Here is a 19,014-nt window from a genome sequence, read left to right as displayed (position 1 = left end):
GAGGCACTCCTTCCCTCTGCTAGCCTGCAGGTCACCCTTGGGCAAGGTGTGGCACCTGCTGAGACCCACACCCCCACCTGATCAAGGTCACGTAAAGCCATGGGAGCAGGTGGTGGATGGTCGTACTCAACTCCGTTCTAAACAGTCCACCCCTGATTCTTTAACTGTGGCTTCTGGTTCTGGACTCCCCCAACATCGGGAACATGTTTCCTGCCTCTAGCGTATCCAATCTCTTAATAATCTTATATGTTTCAATCAAATACCCTCTCATCCTTCTAAATTCCAGTGTATACAAGCCCAGTCACTCCAATCTTTCAACATATGACATTCCTGCCATCCCTGGAATTAACCCAGTGAACCTACACTGCACTCCCTCCATAGCAAGAATATCCTTCCTCAAATTTGGAGACCAAAACTGCACACAATACTCCAGGTGAGGTCTCACCAGGGCCTTGTACAATGGCAGAAGGACATCTTTCCTCCTATACTCAACTCTCCTTGTTATGAAGGCCAACATTTCATTATCTTTCTTCACTGCCTGCTGTACCGGTATGCTTACTTTCAGTGACTGATGAACAAGGACACCCAGATCTCGTTGTACTTCCCCTTTCCCTAACTTGACACTATTCAGATAGTAATCTGCCTTCCTGTTCTTGCCACCAAAGTGGATAACCTCACATCTATCCACATTAAACTGCATCTGCCATGCATCTGCCCACTCACCCAACCTGTCCAAGTCACCCTGCATCCTCATAACATCCTCCTCACATTTCACACTGTCACCCAACTTTGTGTCATCTGCAAATTTGCTAATGTTACTTTTAATCTCTTCATCTAAATCATTAATATATATTGTAAATGGCTGAGCTCCCAGCACTGAGTCTTGCGGTAACTCACTAGTCACTGCCTGCCATTCTGAAAAGGACCCATTAATCCCTACTCTTTGTTTCCTGTCTGCCAACCAATTTTCTATCCATGTCAGTACCCTACCCCCCAATACTATGTGCTCTAATTTTGCCCACTAACCCCCTATGTGGGACCCTATCAAAGGCTTTCTGAAAGTCCAGGTACACTACATCCACTGGCTTTCCCATGTCCATTTTCATAGTTACATCCTCAAAAAATTCCAGAAGATTAGTCAAGCATGATTTCCCCTTCGTAAATCCATGCTGACTCGGACCTATCCTGCCACTGCTATCCAAATATGCCGCTGTTTCATCTTTTATAATTGACTCCAGCATCTTCCCCACCACTAATGTCAGACTAGCTGGTCTATAATTGCCTGTTTTCTCTCTTCCTCCTTTCTTAAAAAGTGGGATAACATTAGCTACCCTCCAATCCGCAGGAACTGATCCTGAATCCATAGAACTTTGGAAAATGATTACCAATGCATCCACGATTTCTAGAGTCACCTCCGAAAGTACCCTGGGATGCAGACCATCAGGCTCTGGGGATTTATCAGCCTTCATTCCCATCAGTTCACCTAACACCATTTTCTGCCAAATGTGAATTTCCTTCAGTTTCTCCGTTACCCTAGGTCCTCTGGCCACTATTACATCTGGGAGATTGTTTGTGTCTTCCCTAGTAAAGACAGATCCAAAGTACTTGTTCAGCTCATCTGCCATTTCCTTGTTCCCCATAATAATTTCACCCTTTTCTGTCTTCAAGGGCCTAACTTTGGTCTTAATTAATTTTTTCCTCTTCACATACCTAAAGAAGCTTTTACTATCTTCCTTTATATTCTTGGCTAGCTTACCTTCGTACTGCATCTTTTCCCCTCATATTGCCTTTTTAGTTATCTTCTGTTGCTCCTTAAAAGTCTCCCAATCTTCTGGCTTCCCGCTCATCCTTGCTATGTTATACTTGCTCTCTTTTATTTTTATACTATCCTTGACTTCCCTTGTCATCCACGGTCGCCCCTTACTCCCCCTAGAATCTTTCTTCCTCTTTGGAATGAAATAATCCTGCACCTTCTGTATTAATCCCAGAAATACCTGCCATTGTTGTTCCACTGTCATCCCTGCTAGGGTATCTTTCCAGTCGACTTTGGCCAGCTCCTCCCTCATGGGTCCATATCCCCTTTGTTCAACTGTAATACTGACACTTCCAATTTTCCCTTCTCCCTCTCAAATTGTAGATTAAAACTTATCATATTATGGTCACTACCTCCTAATGGCTCCTTTACCTTGAGTTTCCTTATCAAATCTGGCTCATTACACAACACTAAATCCAGAATTGCCTTCTCCCTGGTAGGCTCTAATACAAGCTGCTCTAAGAATCCATCTCTGAAGCACTCCACAAATTCCCTTTCTTGGGGTCCAGTACCAACCTGATTTTCCCAGTCTACCTGCATGTTGAAATCCCCCATAAAAACTGTAGTATTACCTATGCGACATACCAATTTTAACTCTTGATTTAACTTGCACCCTATACCCAGGCTACTGTTTGGGGGCCCGTAGATAACTCCCATTAGGGTCCTTTTGCCCTTACAGTTTCTCAGTTCTATCCAATACTGACTCTACATCTGATTCTATGACCCCCCTCACAAGTGACTGAATTTCATTCCTCACCAACAGAGCCACCGCACCCCCTCTGCCAACCTGTCTGTCCTTTCAATAGGATGTATATTCCTGAATATTCATTTCCCGGCCCTGGTCATCTTGCAGCCATGTCGCTGTTATTCCCACAACATCTTACTTGCCAATTTCCAACTGAGCCTCATGCTCATCCACTTTATTTCTTATACTCCGTGCATTCATATATAATAGTTTTAATCCATTTGAGGTAATACTTTTACTCCCCTCACCTTTCACATCGATTCCTATTGCACTTGGCTATACTCTCCGATCCCTTCCCGAGCTTTCTGCTCCGTTAATTCTGTTGTCTTTCTTAACTTTTCTTATTCTCTTTCCCTTTAACTCCATTCTTATATTTCCAGTTTATCCCCTTTCCCCCACTACTTAGTTTAAACACACCCATGTAGCAGTGGCAAACCTGCCTGTCAGAATGCTGGTCCCCCACCTGTTAAGGTGCAACCCGTCCCTTCTGTACAATTCATCCTTACCCCAAAACAGATCGCAGTGGTCCAAGAATCTAAATCCCTGCTTCCCGCACCAGCTCCTCAGCCACACATTCAGATTCCCTATCTCCCTGTTCCTGCCCTCACCAGCACAAGGAGCTGGAAGCAAACCGGAGATAACCACCCTGAAGGTCCTGCTTTTCAGCCTTCTTCCGAGTTCTCTGAAGTCACGCGCAGAATTTCTTTCCTCTTCCTCCCGACGTCATTTGTGCTGACATGCACCACCACTTTCGGATGTTCACCTTCACCCTTGAGGATGCCCTCCAATCAGTCTGTGACATCCTGGATCCTGGCACCAGGGAGGCAACACACTATCCTTAAATCCCACCTGTTGCCACAGTAACCCCTTTCTGTACCTCTCACTATGGAGTTCCCTACTACCACGGCTCTGCCTGACGTCTGTCTCCTCAGCTTTGCCTCAGCGCCAATTGTTGACTCGCAGACCTGACCGCCTCTCAGGCTGGCATCATCTTCTGTCCCGACAGCTTCCAAGAGGGTGAACCTGTTTGCAAGAGGTACATCCCCCAGGGTCTCCTATATTCCAAGCATCCATCCCTTCCTCATCTTCGCTCCCCTTCTCTCTTCCGGTATCTTCGGTGTAACGATCTCGCTGTAGGTCCTGTCCAGAAAACTCTCGGTTTCTGGGTGAACCTGAGGTTATCCAGTTGCTTCTCCAGCGCCTCAACATGGTCCTTCAGGAGCTGAACCTGGATACACTTACCACATTTGTAGCAGCCAGAGGCACCATCAACGTCCCTGACCTCCCACATCATGCAAGCATCACACTGTATCAGTTGACTTGTCATTTCTTCACCACTTTTCACCCTCTCCAACTGTGGCATTGTCTCCTCCCTCAGCCTCCTCACCAAAGACTCTTGAGACAAAGACTCGCACTTTTCTCACAAGGCACTTCCCTCGACAAGGCCGCTCCCTGACAGGCCGATCCCCTAGAGCAAACCTTGACTATATTGGCTGATATTTTGACTAATTCATTTCACTTGTCGCACCTCAGCCGACTTCGAACATGTGTGTTGCAGGCTGGTCCCGACCGGGTTTTAAATCAACCGCTCCTTCTCAGCCAATCCCCTCACTCACTCCTTCACTTGTCGCACCTCGGTCAACCTCGAACGTTTGTCAGATGGAATTCCATGATTGCCTTATCATGCAACACAACACTCAATAATGACGATGACAGTTACATCTTTGAAATGTGGGAGGAAATGGGAGCACCCAGCAGAAACTCACACAGTCATGGGGAGAATGTACAAACTCCTTACAGAGAGTGGCAGAATTGCACCCAGTACGCTGGCATTGTAATAGCATCGTGCTAATCCCTCGCTGCTTTACCTTACCAACCCACCCACATTGCTACTGCGTTACCCCTTTTGATTTTTCTGGTTTGTGCCTTTCTGTTTAAAAAGTCAATGAAGAAGTGAAGAAGAGACTCACACTGATGTTACCACAACTGGAGGGCTTGAGTTATGAGGAGAGGCTGGGGCTGTTTTCCGTGGAATAAAGGATGCTAATAGGGTTTTACAAAATTATGAGTGGCACAGAAAGGGTTGAAAAGGTCTTTTTCTCAGAGCTGGGAAGCATAAAACTAGTAGACATAGGTTTATGGTGAGAAGAGATCAATTTAAATTAGACCTGAGGGGCACAACAGCTTCCATGCAATTGACTCATCAATTTATAGAATTATACTGTACAGCATGAAAACAGGCCCCTCAGCCCAATTTATCTATGCTGGTTAAAATGCTGATCTACATTACTCACACAGAGAGTGGGTGTATGGAACAAACTGCCAGAGGGGATAGTGGAAGCATGAGCAATTACAAAATTTAAAAGGCATTTGAACTGGTACATGGATTGGAAAGGTGTAATCCCAGACACAGGCAAATGAGAACAGTGTAGACAGGCATCTTGGATAACGTAGACGAGTTGGGCTATAGGGCCTGTTTACTTGCTCTAGGAATCCATTGGACTGAAGCCATCATGCACTGAATTGTGTAATGAGCTCTTTGGCCTATGTGGGATGCTGGAGAGCATTGGGCACCTGAATTGGTTAGTTGTTGTTTACTGACAGTTTTGATAATTTAGAGTTCCTTGTGTTTTTCTAGAGTGACTTACTCATATGAATGCGGTCTACTAGTGCTTTCTGTTTAAGCTTGTTCATTTTGTTAGGCTCTCGGATTCTGTGTTATTTGTCTAATTTAAGTGGATGCCTGATTAGCAATAACTGCAGGGTCCTAGTTTTGAGAATGTTACTGCTCGCGCTGTCACTCAGCTGAGTCACCGATGTTCTTTTGGAATTATTATGAATAAACTCCTGTCGCCGTCTCTACATCAGTGTCTGTTTTTGCCCCTGAGTTCCAGTATTGCCAGTACACACCATAACAGAACTGGATTTGCACTGAAGAAGTATTCCCCCTCACCTCTTGCTCAAGGGCAGAGAGCATAAAGTAAAATGGACAATTTTGCGTGCTCCTGTACCAAGTGTAGGGGACAACATGAGGTCTGGAGAGCACTCAGAGTAAGAGCTGCGTACTAGAAATCACTGATAATATAGGAGAAAACATGATCTGAACTTTTATACTTTCCAGCTGCCTGGACTTAATATTCTCTTCCATTTTTACCCACAACCCATCAGGTTTGAAGGTGACATATTTCTATTAGCGTATATTACCTGTCAGTCACAAAATTAAAAGTGATTGGTTTGGAGATGACAGCTTCAAACCACTCACTCTCAATTCTATGACTGAAGGTAATATTCATGTATCATATGCTAATAGAAATATTTCGGTCACAAGTCAAATAGTGGTGTGAAGGTTAGCATATCACTATTATGGTACTAGTGATCCAGGTTTAATTCTGGAGATACTGAAAATCCAAAGCAACACACACAAAATGCTCGAGGATCTCAGTAGGTCAGGCAGCATCTATGGAAAGGAATAAACAGTCAATATTTCAGGCTGAGACCCTTCTTCAGAAGCAGAAAGGAAGGGGGAATATGGCAGAACCTATAAGGAGTTTGTACATTCTCTCCATGATGGCTTGGGTGTCCTTTTGGTGCTCCAGTTTCCTTCTACATTTCAAACATATTCACGGTTAGATGGGTAATTGGTCACATTGGTGTAAATGGGTGGTGTGGGCTTAGAAACGTAGAAACATAGAAAGCCTACAGCACAAAACAGGCCATTCGGCCCACAATGCTGTGCCGAACATGTACTTACCTTAGAAATTACCTGGGGTTACCCATAGCACTGTAGTTCTCTAAGCTCCATATACTTATCGAACAGTCTCTAAAAATAAACTATTGTATTTGCCTCCACTACTGTCGACAGCAGCCCATTCCATGTACTCACCACTCTCTGCATAAAAAACTTACCCCTGACACCTCCTCTGTACCTACTTCCAAGCATCTTAAAACTGCCCTCTCGTGATAGCCATTTCAGCCCTGGGAAAAAGCCTCTGACTATTCACACGATCAATGCCTCTCATCATCTTATACACCTCTATCAGATCACCTCTCATCCTCTGTCAATCCAAGGAGAAACGGCCAAGTTCACTCAACCTATTCCCATAAGGCATGCTCTCCAATCCAGACAAAACCCTTGTAAATCTCCTCTGCACCCTTTCTATAGCTTCCACATCCTTCCTGTAGTGAGGTGACCAGAACTGAGTACAGTACTCCAAGTGGGGTCTGACCAGGGTCCTATATAGCTGTAAAATTACCTCTCAGCTCTTGAACTCAACCCCACAGTTGATGAAGACGAATACACTGTATGCTTTCTTAACCATACAGTCAACCTGGCTTTGAGTGTCCTATGGATTCAGACCCCAAGATCCCTCTGACCTTCCACACTGCCAAGAGTCTTACCATTAATACTATATTCTACCATCATATTTGACCTACTAAAATGAACCACCTCACACTTGGACCCCATGCACCCCTCATATAAACTCTTTTCCCTCCTGCCATCTGGAAAAAGGCACCAAAGTATTTGGGCTTTCACGAACAGACTATGTAACAGTTTCTTCCCCCAAGCCATCAGACTTCTCAATACCCGGAGCCTGGCTTGACACCAACCTACTATGTTGTTGTTGTCGTTGTTGTTCGTCCATCGTACGTCGATGAGGACCTCGACACTATTATTGATGATGTCGAGACTAGCGCGTGAGTTGGATTTAAGTGAGGGAGAGTTGGGCAGCATCAGCCTCACTCTCTCTTCCCAATTCCCATCTGGATCTGGTGGCAAGACAGAGTCGAGAGGGCTGGAGATGGGACTAGGCGCAGTGGATGACCAGGACGTCTTCTGTGTCTTGTCCTGCTCTACACGTTCCACGATGCTTGCAGAGATCGCCTTCTTGACCGTTGGACCTTCCATTGGTCTCGTCCGCTCAGTCCGCCGGAGTCTGTCTTCACGTGCTGGGATAGACAACTCCCTAACTCACCGAGGGTTTGAGACCCGTCGGCTAAACCTGGTTTAGCCGGCTCGTCGAAGCCGTTGCCCGGGGTGTGGCCGCTGTTGCATGCAAACAGCTATGGGGAGCCACGGGTGAGAGCTGAGTGCCAGGCGGGGACCAAAGGTGGACGAACCGCCTTGAAAAAGACGCGACATGTTACCCCACCAGAGGTGCTACCCCTCCCTGACATCTACTATACCCTCTACTGTGCCTACTGTCTTGTTTATTATTTATTATTATTTATTGTAGTGCCTGCACTGTTTTGTGCACTTTATGCAGTCCTGGATAGGTCTGTAGTCTAGTGTAGTTTTTGTGTTTTTTTCTTACGTAGTTCAGTGTAATTTTTGTATTGTTTTGTGTAGCACCATGGTCCTGGAAAACGTTGTCTAATTTTTAATATGTTCCGTACCAGCAGTTATGGTTGAAATGACAATAAAAAGTGACTTGACTAGACTTGACTCAGCCCAGATTTGCATCCTATTGATGTCCTACTGTAACATCTGATAGCTCTCCACACTATCCACAGCACAGCCAACCTTTGTGTCATCAGCAAACTAACTAACCTATCCCTCCACTTCCTCATCCAGGTCATCTATAAAAATCATGAAGAGAAGGGGTCCCAGAACAGATCCCTGAGGCACACCACTGGTCACCAACCTCCATGCGAAATATGACCCATCTACAACCACTCCTTGCCTTCTGTGGGCAAGCCAATTCTGGATCCACAAAGCAAGGTCCCCTTGGATCCCATGCCTCCTTACTTTCTCAATAAGCCTTGCATGGGGTACCTTATCAAATGCCTTGCTGAAATCCACATAAACTACACCTATGGCTCTACCTTCATCAATGTGTTAATTCGCATCCTCAAAAAATTCAATCAGGCTCGTAAGAAATGACCTGCCTTTGACAAAGCCATGCTGACTATTCCTAATCATATTATGCCTCTCCAAATGTTCATAATTCCTGCCTCTCAGGATCTTCTCCATCAACTTACTAACAACTGAAGTAAGACTCACTGGTCTATAATTTCCTGGGCTATCTCTACTCCCTTTCTTGAATAAAAGAACAACATCTGCAACTCTTCAATCCTCTGGAACCTCTCCCATCCTCATTGATGATGCAAAGATCATTACCAGAGGCTCAGCAATCTCCTCCCTTGTCTCCCACAGTCGTCTGGTCCCGATGACTTATCCAACTGGATACTTTCCAAAAGCTCCAGCACATCCTCTTTCTTAATGTCCATATGCTCAAGCTTTACAGTCCGCTTTAAGTCACCCCTGCAATCGCCAAGATCCTTTTCCGTACTGAATACTGAAGCAAAGTGTTCATTAAGTACCTTTGCTTCCTATTCCAGTTCCATACACACTTTTCCACTGTCACACTTGATTGGTCCTATTTTCTCATGTCTTATCCTCTTTCTCTTCACATTGTCAAGGACATTTTCAACCTCTCACTGCTACAGGCCGAAGTTCCCACTTGCTTCAAAAAGGAAACAATTATACCAGTGCCTAAGAAGAACAATGAGGGCTGCCTTAATGACTATCACCCAGTAGCACTCACATCGACAGCGATGAAATGCTTTGAGAGGTTGGTCATGACTAGACTGAACTCTTGCCTCAGCAAGGACCTGGACCCACTGCAATTTGCCTATCGCCACAATAGGTCAATGGCAGATGCAATTTCAGCTGCTCCCCACATGGCTTTAGACCACCTGGACAACACAAACACCTACATCAGGATGCTGTTCATCCAGTATAGCTCAGTGTTTAATACCATCGTTCCCACAATCCTGATTAAGAAGTCGCAGAACCTGGGCCTCTGTACCTCCCTCTGCAATTGGATCCTCAACTTCCTAACTGGAAGACCACAATCTGTGCAGATTGGGGATAACATATCCTCCTCGCTGATGATCAACACTGGTGCACCTCAGGTGTGTGTGCTTAGCCCACTGCTCTACTCTCTATATACACATGACTGTGTGGCTAGGCATAGCTCAAATACCATCTATAAATTTGCTGATGATACCACCATTGTTGGTAGAATCTCAGGTGCTGATGAGAGGGCGTACAGGAGCGAGATATGTCAGCTAGTGGAATGGTGCCACAGCAACAACCTGGCACTCAACGTCAGTAAGACAAAAGGGCTGATTGTGGACTTCAGGAAGGGAAAGATGAAAAAACACATGCCAGTCCTCATTGAGGGATCAGAAGTGGAGAGCGTGAGCAGCTTCAAGTTCCTGGGTGTTAAAATCTTTGACGATCTAACCTGGTCCCAACATATCGATGTAGTTATAAAGAAGGCAAGACAGCGGCTACTCTTTATTAGGAGTTTGAAGAGATTTGACATGTCAACAAATACACTCAAAAACTTCTATAGATGTACTGTGGGGAGCATTCTGACAGGCTGCATCACCTTCTGGTATGGAGGGGCTACTGCACCGGACTGAAAGAAGCTGCAGAAAGTTTTAAAACTAGTCAGCTCCATCTTGGGTACTCGGCTACAAAGTACTCAGGATATCTTTCAGGAGCAGTGTCTCAGAAAGGCAGTGTCCATTATTAACGACCTCCAGCACCCAGGGCATGCCCTTTTCTCACTGTTACCATCAAGTAGAATGTATAGATACCTGATGGCACACACTCAGCGATTCAGAAACAGCTTCTTCCCCTCTGCCATCCGATTCCTCAATGGACATTGAATCCTTGGACACTACCTCACTTTTTATTAAATATACAGTATTTTTGTTTTGCACATTTTTAAAAATCTATACATAATTAATTAACTTGTTTATTTATTATTATTATTTTTATTTTATTTATTTTTTTTCTCTCTGTTATGATTATGTATTGCATTGAACTGCTGCTGCTGCTAAGTTAATAAATTTCACGTCACATGCCAGTGATAATAAACCTGATTCTGATAGAATGCCTTGGGGGTTTTCCTTAATCCTGCTCTCCAGGCTTTCTCATGACCCCTTCTGGTTCTCCTAATTTCATTCTTAAACTCCTTCCTGCTAGCCTTATAATTTTCTAGATTTCTATCATTACCTAGTTTTTTGAACCTTTCGTAAGCTTTTCTTTTCTTCTTGACGCGATTTTCTACAACCTTTCTACACCATGGTTCCTGCATCCTTCCATCCTTTCCCTCTCATCGGAACATACCTATGCAGAAAGGCATGCAAATATCCCCTGAACGTTTGCTACATTTCTGCCGTATATTTCCCTGAGAACATTTGCTCCCAATTTATGCTTCCAAGTTCTTGCCTGGTAGCTTCATATTTCCCCTTACTCCAATTAAACATCTTCCTGACTTGTCTGTTCCTATCCCTCTTCAATGCTATGGTAAAGGAGATAGAATTGTGATCACTGTCTCCAAAATGCTCCTGCACTGAGAGACCTGACACCTGACCAGGTTCACTTTCCAATACCAGATCAAATACAGCCTCTCCTCTTGTAGGCTTATCCATATATTGTGTCAGAAAACCTTCCTGAACACACTTAACAAACTCCACCCCATCTAAACCCCTTGCTCTATGAAGATGCCAATCAATACTGGGGAAATTAAAATCTCCCATCATGACAACCCTGTCAGAATCTGTCTCCCTATCTGCTCCTCGATGTCCCTGTTACTATTGGGTGGTCTATAAAAAACACCCAGTAGAGTTATTGACCCCTTCCTGTTTCTAACTTCCACCCACAGAGACTCAGTACACAATCCCTCCATGACTTCCTCCTTTTGTGCAGCCATGACACTATCTCTGATCAGCAGTGCCACACTCCCGCCTCTTTTACCTCCTTCTCTCTTCTTTACGGAACATCTAAAGTCTGGCAGTCTAAGTAGCCATTACTGCCCCTGAGCCATCCGCATCTCTGTAATGGCCACAACATCATAGCTCCAAATACTGATTCACGCTCTGAGCTCATACACTTTGTTCCTGATACTCCCGAGTGTATCCCTGCTCTCTCACCCACCTATCCTCCCTGTCGCACTGTCTACAAGCTTTCTCAATTTGTGAGCCAACAGCCCCTTTCTCCGTCTCTTCAGTTTGGTTCCCACCCCCTCGGAATTCTAGTTTAAATTCTCCCCAATAGCCTTAGCAAACCTCCCTGCCAGGATATTGGTCCCCCTCGGATTCATGAGCAACCCGTCCTTTTTGTATAGGTCGTGCTTGCCCCAAAAGAGGTCCCAATGATCCAGAAATCTGAATCCCTGCCCCGTGCTCCAATCTCTCAGCCACTCATTTATCCTCCACCTCACTCTATTCCTATACTCACTGCCGCCTAGCACGGGCAGTAATCCTGAGATTATTACCCTTGTGGTCTGCTCCTCAGCTTCTTTCCTAACTCCCTAACTCTCTCTTCCCTTTTCCTACCTATGTTGTTGGTACCAATATGTACCATGACCTTTGGCTGTTCACCTTCCCACTTCAGGATATCGTGGGCATGATCAGAAACATCCCGGACACTGATACCTGGGAAAACTACCATCTGAGTTTCTTTCCTGCGTCCACCGAATCGCCTGTCTGACCCCCTAACTATAGAGTTCTCTATCATTGTTGCCATCCTCTTCCTTTCCCTACCCTTCTGAGCTACATGCCCAGACTCTGTGCCAAAGGCGTGGCCACTATTGTTTCCCCCAGGCAGGTCAAGCCCCCTAACAGTACTCAAACAGGAGTACATATTCTTAAGGGGGATAGCCACAGGGGTACTCTCTAGAATCTGACTCTTGCCCTTCTCTCTCCTGACTGTTACCTACTTACCTGTCTTCCGAGGCCTCAGTGTGACTACTTGTCTATAGCTCCTTGTTATCACCTCCCTGACCAGACGAAGGTCATCGAGCTGCATTTCCAGTTTGCTTGTCGCACTTGGCGCAGATGTGGCTGTGCAGGAGGCTAGGAGTCTCCCGGATATCCCACATCCGACACCCAGTACAGAACACTGGCATCGCAGACATACTTCCTGTTCCTATTCTTCACAAGTAACTTACCTCGCCTTGACCAGTTGTCGCTGAAGCGCCATTGAGCCAAAGCCATCCTACTCTGACTCCCTCTACTCTGATGCCCACTCTATAAAGTTGTCTTCTTTTTAAATTCTTAATTCTTCTCGCCAGTCTAACTCGCTGTTGTCCACGCACCTTTGCTGTCGTGTCTTGATCAAACCACTGAAGAAGAAATGATCTCCTTTTAAATTGTTCCGGTCTAACTCGCTGACATCCACAAGCCTGTGCAGTCATGCCTCTATCTTCTTGGGCTGGAAGGGTCTGTTACCATGTTGTAAATCCAAATAAAATAGTAAATAAATAAAATTCAAAGTATCAAACAGATCGAAGTACATTTATTATCGATGTATGTATGCAGTAAACAACCTTGAGATTTGTCTACCCCACTGACAGTTACGAAACAAAGAACCGTGGAACCAGCTCATTGAAAGAAAAACATTAAACATCAAATATCAAACCCTCCTCCTCCCGCTCGCAAAAGAATCACGCAAGTGGCGGCAAAAAAAAATGAGCAAAAACACTGAATATAAAACACAAAAGACATATTTCAGTACAATGTATTGAGAAGTTTCTCTGGTCCTCTATAAAAGAAATTAACACTAAAGAGTCTGTAAAATTCCACACAGTACAATTTCTGTTGAAGTAAGATTTTGCCATTGATAAAGGGTTTGTTTTTATCACAATATTTTCTGGGACATATTTCATTCAGTGAGATTTATATTAATGCCAAACATGAAATATGTCTTACACATAGCAGAGATTGTTTGACAGACCCTTATCAAAAGCAGTTAATAGTCATAGTCATAGTCATAGTCATACTTTACTGATCCCAGGGGGAAATTGGTTTTCGTTACAGTTGTACCATAATAATAAATAGTGATAGAACCATAAATAGTAATATGTAAATTATGCCAGTAAATTATGAAATAAGTCCAGGACCAGCCTATCGGCTCAGGGTGTCTGACCCTCCAAGGGAGGAGTTGTAAAGTTTGATGGCCACAGGCAGGAATGACTTCCTATGAGGCTCTGTGTTGCATCTCGGTGGAATGAGTCTCTGGCTGAATGTACTCCTGTGCCCACCTAGTACATTATGTAGTGGATGGGAGACATTGACCAAGATGGCATGTAGATTCAGATAATGTAGATTCAGTTACGTTCTACACAAATCAAGTGAAATATCTGGATAATCAGGATAAAGATCTGGATCAGCAAAGAATGTCAGAATGTGCTGGAGGAACTCAAGAAAGGTTGAGCAGCATCTGGGGGTGGGAGAGGAATTGTCAATATATGGAGTCAAAATCCTACATCAGGAGCTGGATAAATCCCTGACTGATGTTACGACAGAGAGCGGACTCACAGGAGTTGCTGGAATCTGGAGCTCAAAATAACCTGTGCAGGAACTCAGTGAGTTGAATAGCATCTGTAAGAGGAAAGGAATTGTCAACATTCCGGGATGTATGTGTGTGTAAGAGAGAGAGAGACTATGGGAACTTTCCTGTGCATGAATTAGCTGCTATGTTTGATATTGTTATATTTTGGTCACACTTACCAAGATACGGTGTAAAGCTTATCTTGCATACTATTCATGCAGATCAAATCATAACGCAGTGCATTGAGGTACAGCCCCAAAGGGTAAAACAATAAGAGTGCAGATAAAAGTGTAAAAGCTGCAGAGGAAGTGCAGTGCAGGTAAATAATAAAGTGCAAGATGATAAAGAGGAAGATTATGAGATCAAGAGTCCATCTTATCATACAAGCGTCTGATAACAGCAGGATAGAAGCTGAATTACAACTTTAAAAAAGCAACAATTCTACAGTCAGAGTTTATTGGCTATAAGGTGTTTTGGGGTGCCCTGAAACACAACATTTAAACATAAGTATTTTGTTTTACACAGATTGTCCAAAAAAAGTTAACTCTATTTTCTGGCTTGTTTAGAAATGCTGCACATTTACTTAGGCAAACAGCACACCGTTGTTCAGCACCATTGTTCTGCAGAGATGAAATGTTGGAAATCGAAGCAATATTGTGATTGGTGCTGACTGGACAGAAACTGTCTTGTTTAAATATCCCAGGGAAAGCACCGACATCTGATAAAATTGACTATTCAAGTATTCTCGCAGTTATAGAAACAAGATCAAAAGTGATGTGTGGACACAAAGCTCCATCAACAGTGAGGCTGTCATCGAGATCTTGTGCAGGAGACGGTTTGGACTCCTGAGTGTAGAGACTCTGTCACTGTATTGTCAGTGATAGTGATAGAGACGGTGGTTTGCATGGCTGTCAGTAACCATCCAGTATTGAGATTTACGCATCAGACAGTGAGATGGTGACAGCTTTGATAAGACATCAAGAGAGGGGCAAAGATAGTGAAGGTTTCCCATTATATATCCTGGGAGGTAACGTCCTCTCCCAAACAATGAATATTATGTTTCGTGTCAACTCTGCTGTCACAAGGTAGAGAGAGATCTCAAACAGATAAACTCTTGGGGGATCGCAAATGTTCTTGAAGCCAATCTTTGTTGTTCGCTTGATTGATAAATCCTTTGTGACAACTGAAAATAAAAATGTGCTTCAGTTTTGTACATATAAATAGGAAATTAGCTGGCAATGTTGTCAGAGATAATTAACTCCCTAACTCTTGGCAGAGCCTCCATTTGACATGCTAATATTACTTAGATATACACGTGTCACCTTTCTGACAGTCAACCACACTGACTAAGTAAATACTTTCAGAAACAGCAAAATGATATGGCCACTTAGGCATCTCTTAATCATATTCCTGCTGTACAGGAAGCTGAACAGCATGGAACAGAGCTATTGAGCTCAGAAATGTATTCTCTGTCTCTGCTGTGAGCCTTCTGAAGGAAGAGGGTGAAATATGCCTCACTTCCCATGATCTTGAAATGTTAGCTAGGATCTGTGCACCTGATTTCTTCCTGGTACATAAAGGCAGGTGTATATTGGGACGGATGATACAATAATTCATTACTTTAAGGATGTTGGTGGTGTTAGACTATCAGATTTTTCAGATTATTGGCTGTTACTTCTGCTACTGCTCCAGCATACTTATAGAGTCAGAGTTATAGAACAATAAAGCACAGAAAAAGGTCCTTCAGCACATGAAGTCCATGTTGAACTATTATTCTGCCTTGTCCCATCAACATGCACCTGGACTATTGGCATCCATACCCCTCCTATCCATATAACTATCCAAATTTCACTGAAATATTGAAATTGAACCCACATCAGCACTCTACCACTTCTGCTAGCAGCTCATTCCACGCTCTCACCCACCCTCTGAGTGAAAGGCTTCCCCCTCACGTCCCTCTTAAACATTTCACCTTTCACCCTTAAAGACCACTAGCTCTAGTCTCACCCAATCTCAGTGGAAAAGGCCTGCTTGCATTTAGCCTTTCCATACTCCTCATAATTCATCTTTTCACCTTTAACTTAGCTTTGCTTCAGACGTGTTATAACTAGATGAGTTTAAAGAAGATTCAGATTCAGGATTCAAGTTTATTTGTCACCTGTAGATCAGTGAAATATATCTTTTGTGTTAACAGCCAACACACAATAGGGTACGCTGAGGCAGACCACAAGTGTCACCACACTGACAAATTCGGTTTATTGTCATATATTATCATGAGCCCTGTTAATTGTTAATTGTTGTTTTACCAAGAGTCGTTAAACCCCTGTGCTTTATGTTTAACCTTGTCAAGTTTATTTTGACTGGTAGGATTTTATGCTTACTGCGATTCCCCATTAGTGCTTATCATGGGGTGCTTGTGTTTTGAGAATGATTTGCCTCGTGGTGCCGCTTAGTTAAACCACCGATGTTCAGGTAGAATTCCTAAAAATAAACTTTTGTTTCTCTCTCTACATGGGAGGCTGTCGCTCCTCTGCTCCTGGGCTCAGTCATTTGTTAACGCACACAAAGACATCTTGCATCAACATACAATGAAATTCCTTGCTTGCATGGAGCTCACAGAGTAAGCAGTACACATGGTGATAACAGATACAACAATAAGTACAGTGTTGAGTGCAAAAGAACAGAAAAGGCGCAAAGATTGTAGAAGTAAATGATAAATGATAATATTGAAATAAACAAGAGAAGTAGAATCAAGAGTCTGAGAACATGGCAGCAGCGCCAGGAAATGCGAGAAACAAGGTGGCAGGAGTACAGAGAGAACACTGGCAATGGGACCACGGTAAGTTTACAAACAGCGTGAGAACAAGACCCCAGTAAGTATAAAGAGAATGTGTGAACAGCCCCCCCCCACGAATGTAAAAGGAGTATAGGAACGAGGCTTCACTGAGTTTAAAGGAAATAAGTTTGAAACCATGTGCATTAGGTCTTTCCTAAACACAAGAGATTCTGCAGATGCCGGAGATCCAAGGTAACACACACAAAATGCTAGAGGAACTCAGCAGGTCAGACAGCATCTCTGGAGAGGAATAAACAGTCAATGTTTCAGGATGAGACCCTTCATCAGGAGTCTTAGAATTGGAGAGCATTCCTGATGAAAGATCTCTGCCTGAAAAGTTGATTGCTTATTCCTCTCCATAAGTGCAGCTTGCTGTGCGTCTTACATTGGTTTTTCCATACACTAGGAGAACAGAAGAATTATCATAGTCTTACTGCACACACTCTTTATCTGATCCTCATTCTTCAGCTTATCTCTGATTTCCAAACTCACATCTTGAGATGAGAAAATTGGAAACAGGATGTAGGTCAGATGACCCTTACTGAAGTTTAAATTGTTAAGAGCAGGAGATTTTCTATAATGTATTTAACCATTGAGGGTTGTATGGATACTTGGGTGGATATTAACAAGCATAGTCTAAAATTAATCAGATTACCAGTAAACGTTTACACCCATCCCCGAATAATGAACAAGCACAATTTTACAGGCAACTTTGTCATAAAATATATAAAATAATTTAAAATTAGACCTGCACCTCCAGACCATTGTAATGAACCTATGAGAAAGACCAGCTCTTTAAAAGAGTGAGCACTAAACTAATTACACCTGGAAGCTTTCGATGACTTTGTGAATTGGGATTTTATATTGTGTATTTTTTGCTCTTTTTTGCAGATGAGGTGCGTTGGGTGGGGGTGGGGGTTGATATTTTTCTTTGAAATGGTTCCATGCTTTTCTTTGTTCAAAGTCAAAGTAAAATTTATTATCAGAGTGGATACATGTCACTACATACAAATGCGAGATTCTTTTTTCTGCAGGCATACTTAGCAAACCTATAGAACAGTAACTGTAAACGGGATCAATAGACAACAAATTGTGCAAATGCAGATATAAACAAATGCAATAAATAACGAGCATGAAATGACAAGGTACAAAAGTCCTTAAATGAGTGTAGTTATCCCCTTTTTTTCAAGACTCTGCCTGTAGCAAGATGAATCTGAAGGCTATACATTGTATACATAATTTGATAATAAATGTATTTTGAATTTGAGAGAGCGAGAGAGAGCGGAAACTGGTTCTGCTGTTTATAGGGACGAACATACAGTACATCGAACTTCTGAATTTAATATTATGGGAGTTCCTTTGAATGTAGGGCTATTACAAATTCATAAATTCATAACCTGGGATAGATTATTTTTCTTTGGCAGAGCATCCTGTTATAATGACTTAGAAATATTTCAAAGTAATTTATCATACGTTTGTTAGAATCTTCAAAAACTGATGTAATTTCTGAGGTTTTTAATCATTATATTATTTAGTTACATCTTTCTTTTTGTATTTGCACAGTTTCTCATCTTTTGCCCACTGGTTGAACACCCAAGTTGCTGTAGTCTTTCAAGATTCAAGATTCAAGATTCAAAAAACTTTATTGTCATTCTAACTGTACATCAGCTCTGCAGGGCAGAATGAGACAGCGTTTCTCAGGGGCAGTGCAATCATAACATAACAAACGCAACACTAAATAATAAACATAACAATAAGTAGTAAAACACAACAGCCACATGTCAGTTAAAATCAAGTTATAAGTGTCCAGTGCAAGTTAAAAGTGTCCAAAGCAGAGTCAGGTGGAGCAGCTATTTAGCAGTCTGACTGCCTGTGGGAGGAAGCTGTTTAGTAGCCTTGTGGTTTTAGTTTTGATGCTCCTGTAGTGTTTCCCTGATGGCAGAAGAACAAACAGTTCATGGAGAGGGTGTGAGTGGTCTTTAATGTTGTACCGTGTCTTCTGGAGGCATCGACTCTGAAAGAGGTCTTGGACAGAAGGTAGGGAGACCCCAATAACCTTCTCTGCTCCCCTAACCACCCTCTGCAAGGCTTTTTTGTCGACAGCACTGCAGCTGGAGTACCAGGTTGTGATGCAAAAGGTCAGCACACTCTCAACCACGTCTCTGTAGAATGTAGTTAAGATGTTAGTGGGGAGTGATGCTTGTTTAAGCTTCCTCAGAAAGTGCAATCTCTGCTGGGCCCGTTTCACAATCCCAGTGGTGTTCCTGGAC

Source organism: Mobula hypostoma, chromosome 14 (genome assembly GCF_963921235.1).
Source record: "Mobula hypostoma chromosome 14, sMobHyp1.1, whole genome shotgun sequence".
Classification (NCBI taxonomy): Eukaryota; Metazoa; Chordata; class Chondrichthyes; order Myliobatiformes; family Myliobatidae; genus Mobula; species Mobula hypostoma.
This window is presented reverse-complemented; position numbering follows the sequence as displayed.